We start from the raw sequence: 5009 nt of genomic DNA, 5'->3' as shown, positions 1-5009 counted from the left end.
AGACATCAGCTAATGGCACAAAGCCAGCCCCACTGGAGAAAACCTACAGCAACCATCCAGCCCTGTTGCAATTCAAGATAAGAGAACTCAGTATGACTGCCCATCCTGGCTGTTAATATTCTGCCCAGAAAGCCTCAATTTCAGAAACAAAAATTTAACAAGAAGTTAACACTGGTATTGTTCAAAATGCATATTTTGTATTACAAAAGTGTTTCAAAATGGAAAACAGCTTCAAATGCATTTACAAATATATGTATGTGAAAACTCAGTTCTTTGCTTTCTGAGTTACAACATAATCATTCTGCTTGGTTTTGTTCCCTTCCATTCTGTGATTGCTATAAACTTTGGCAACTAAGCCTTCTAGAGAAACTATCTCATGCACAACTAGTTTATTGACTCATTTATTGGTTGCCTGAAAGTATGAGTATTAGCAATTCCTCCCATTCATCCCTTTTTGTCTCTGACAGAATATACAATGAAACATCATTGGATGAACTACCAGAGGTTCATTCCACTCCATTGTCTTTTTTAGGTCCTTTGGTTGTAAAAAAGTACTGAAGCAGATGACTGCCAGCCACATAAATACTGTTTCAGCTTGTATAAATAACCTTATGCCAACAGGACTCCATCAGACCCGTGACACAGGTAGAAGTCTCTCAAGAAAAACAATCCCCCAAATAAAACCTTTTTAGGAAATAAGATGAGCTCTATCCATGTAATTATTTCAGATGTGCTCCAAAGCATTTCAGAGAGCAGACAGAAAAAAAATGGCTGCAATGTGCTTCTTCCAATTTTCTGATACCTGTCATCACTTGGGGTATTCCTTGAGCTGTCATCTTGCATCAGTTTGTAGATGGAGATACTATTGGTGTTAACAGGACTGCTGAGCAAAAATGAAGGATACTAATGTTGGTATTTTCCTGTAAAGTTTCAGCTTGAACCTTTGATTTACCAGTATCCAGGTCTTTCAAAAATAATCACATGGATCTTTGGCCTGTAAAAGAATCAACAAGTAAAATATTTCTACTACCAGATAAGCTGAAAGAAAGATACTAAACAGCATATGCATTATCAATATAGGTGCACATCTATTAGAGTTTTAGTACAGATCAGCATTTGGGAGACAGTTTTGTATTCAGTTATACTTGTGTAAACCTACTGAGGACAGAAAAGTTACAAAAATCTAGCTGAAAACTACTTGTCCCCATGTATTCACTAAGCATCAAAGGATTTGTGCTTTGTTTTTTTTGACATTGCTGAGTTTAAGGATATACTTTCAATCTTTCAAAGAACAATTACACTGTCAACACCTGAATTAAAAGTTGTTGAAATACGGACACTACTGTTCTATTTTCACTGAGGGTTTGTGTCTCCACAGAGGCACATGGCTAATCTGATGCATAAATTGCACAGAATAATCTTAACTCTTGCAGCTGAAGTCCCAGTGAATCAGCTCCATTGTGTGGAAGTACTAGGACATGACTGGCAGTCACCATGCTATAAACTGTTGCATAGTAGAGAGTACATTATCCTCACTGTGTCCTAATTTAATATCTTTATTTAAGCACAAAGACACCACATTAGGAACTGAATTGCAGCACCCCTCCTTGCTTCATCATTACTGTCTTGAGCAATGCTAATTGGCCACTGTTATGGAGAAGCGATCTAGGTGGACTGTTTTGGCCTTCATGGGGAGTTAGGCTGAGAGAAAGTAGAGCCCTTATTCTCATCAGGAAACCTTCAGCAGACCAGTAGCTTCACTCATTTTACTACATATGTTTGGTAAAATAAGGTGATCCATATCTGGCTGGTATGGCCACATTCTTCAGGGTAAGCAGTGCCTGCCTTGGAACAGAAAACATTACTGTTAAAAATCTGCTTATACAAGCAAGCAGGACAGCCAATCAGATACGTGCTATTTCCATGGGATTCTGGCTTTAGGGTACCTATCAAATAGATCATTAATGAGTCAGGTTCTGGCAAAAGCACAGGAAGGCCTCAAGAGAAAAGTGGGTAGATTCCTGGTGTTGGTGTCCCTACTTCTGCCATGAGCTTCACAAAGTGTAAAAGGGCAAACAGCCAATCAAAAGTAGGAGCCATGCCTGAGTGATCTCCCCAGAATCTCTGTCAGTGTAGGACTCTTTTCCAAAGATTGTGGTGGCAGAGTGCAATGTTACTCTACCTGCTCGAGGTCCTTCACTGCCTGGCATTTGTTTCTCAAGATGCCAAAGTAAGCTACACCACCCATATGGCATCACCCTAGAGCTGCTGTCTCATCCACTCCAGCTCTCTTCCCAAGGAGGAAGAGGCAGGTGCCAAAGGCATACTCATACACCTACTCATCTGGCAGTCTTTTACAAATGTTAAGTTAGTAAATTTTGGTATTGTAGATAACAGAACAAATAAAGACGAAAAGAGAAAGGCCAGAAGCACACCTTGGAAGAGAAGGATTTTTTTTTTTTTTTTTTAAGTATCAGGGGACTTTGATTATGAAAAAACATGAAGAGGAGCATAAGGAGGAGCAGAAAAAGGGAAAGATCACTTCAGGGTGATTCAGTGTGGAGTAAAGAAGACAAAGTAGGGAAAAATAGGCACCATTGCAGTATCTAGCTGAAAATGAGATGAAGTAAAATAATAATCTCCATTCTGTTTTTATTATTATGCTTGATTATTGATGTAGCAATGGATACACAAAAAATGTCATCTCAACTGCAGGTAGGAAAGTGTCAAATTCATTCCTCTTTTTTAAGGTCTTAAAAATCCAACATCACATCTGAACCTTTTTCCTACTGCAACTAATTACAGAATATTCTTGTTAATTTGGATACAAGTTGAAGAATTTCTATTTAAGCACTCTTACATGCACAGCACTAAGTTTTAGAGCAAGGTAAGTGTAGAAACATTTGGGAAAATGGTTCTTTTAATGGTATGGGCAATACTGGTATCTTAACAGGTCTCTTAACAGAGATTCTTACTCTACTAATCAAGTAAAGCTTCATCGATTTCTAATTATTTCTAACAATATCATTACTACTAAGAAGAAGTGCCAAGTTTGTGTTGGATGTTGGACATTTGCCTTTTATATATTTTTATTCACTGCAAGAGATTCTATGATTTGTATCTCTTTCTGCAAAGGATCTGGGGACTATACAACTTAGACAAATTATGTGGCATACTGAAGAAGTCTTTTGCCTCTGGCAAGCTTGTGGGACAGGAGAACTGACCTGAAATTCCGTTTAATTTTATGATCTTCTCTCTTTCTAGGATGAGATTTCAAGAAGTCTAGAGTTTCTACTGTCAAAGGCAACATAAAAATTGAAACCCAAACCTCATGATCTCTGTAGCAGGTGTGGAAGTGATAGGCAGTGTCACAGCTTTTAAACTTTGCATTATCATCTTTTGGTTTCTTGTATCCATGTATTACTTTTTGTCCTCTCTTGACCCAGTGATCATTTTGCATAATTTTTATAGTTTTTCTAGAGCAACAGCACAGAATTTGGTGTGTTTGCTGCCAGAGTTTCTAAAGTAGCTCACATTATCTTACATCAACCAGGAACAAAGCAAAGATCTTAAGGCTAGAGACGTAAAGGAATACAGAATTTGTGCATGAACATAGTATTTGTTATGTTTCATAAAGCAGTCTGCTGCAGCATCTTTTACTGTTATCCCACTTACCAATTTCAACTGACATAGCTATAGTATGGGAGATGATAAGTAGACCCTTAAGGAGAGGACAGGATATTGATTTTTTTTTGTGGTTTTGTGTACCACATGATAGAAATGAAAATTAGAAGGTAACCCTGAAAGAATGAAGGATGTATTTTATCTTTGTATGCTTTTGAATCAAGTAGTTGCATTATGCAGCATAATCAAAATAAAATTAACACTTTCTTCTAATTTTGATTTTAACAAAAGAATAAAATATTTATCGCAGGGGGCTTTCTTTTGATTTTGTGCCCTGAAGGTGCTCTGAAAGGTTCCTCACCTTGAGGCATTAATAAAGACTACCTCTTTGGCCCATTCACATATTTTCTTAACATGTATTTGTGCCCACTCACTCACAGAATGTGGTTGTCTGATTATCACACTCACAGGAATCCAGGCTAAAAGAACATTTAATTTTTCTGCTACTCCCCAAAAGGTATTTTAAAGCAAATATAGGTGGTTTTGAGTGTTTCAAACTAATGAAAAGTATTACTTAAAGGTTGAAAGTAATTTTAAACTTTGTTTCAAGTAGTTGAGCTTAAGTTCTGCTGATGTTTTCTTTCTTTTCTTGAGCCATCTGTATGTACCTCTTTTCCTTTGGATTTTAGTCTTTTCCAGTTTGTATTCTGCCTTTTTTCAATAGTGCAATCTGGATGACTAACCAAGCACAAGCTTTGTTATGCAGGATTTCTGTGATTGGGACATCAGCAAACCAAAGACTTTCAAATTAGATTCCACAGTAAAAAGGCTCCCCTGTTGACATGTTGCAAGATTTTTCTTGAGAACTTCATCACAGCAAAAGAGACAAGTTGGCAACAGACAATTGAGCAATGGGCTCATGCCATTAAGCTGAACATTTGGAGACCTTACCTCTAGTACTTAGAGATGCAGAATGTTTTCATGTTTGGAGATGTTTTACTGTTTCACATGAGTAAGAGCAAAACAGGGAGATGCAAGGAATGAGAAACAGCATTTAGAGGGTGTGTTAGAGGAGAGGCTGATGTCTTTCTGAGCCACCTCAGAGTTCTTTCTTCAGTCACCTTTTCAAAGGGTTCCTGGACAAGGTGTTGCACACTGTGAGGTGATTCCTCATTTCCAGGTTGATGTGCTAGCTACAGCACCAAACTGAAAAGATTGATTTTCTAGAAAGGCACAGGCAATGTGCCACTGGTGTGAGAAAGTCACAGCTGTAATGTTTTCAGCACAGCTTGGATGATTTACATCGGGTCCAGAAAGTCTTACGTGGTGAACTCATGCTCTTATTGTGGCAGAAAAGCACAAACCATGTGAAGAAATTGGGGGGG

The sequence above is a fragment of the Athene cunicularia genome (genome assembly GCF_003259725.1).
Source record: "Athene cunicularia isolate RWA chromosome Z unlocalized genomic scaffold, athCun1 chrZ_part2, whole genome shotgun sequence".
In the NCBI taxonomy this organism is placed as follows: domain Eukaryota; kingdom Metazoa; phylum Chordata; class Aves; order Strigiformes; family Strigidae; genus Athene; species Athene cunicularia.
Note: the sequence above shows the minus strand (reverse complement) of the source record.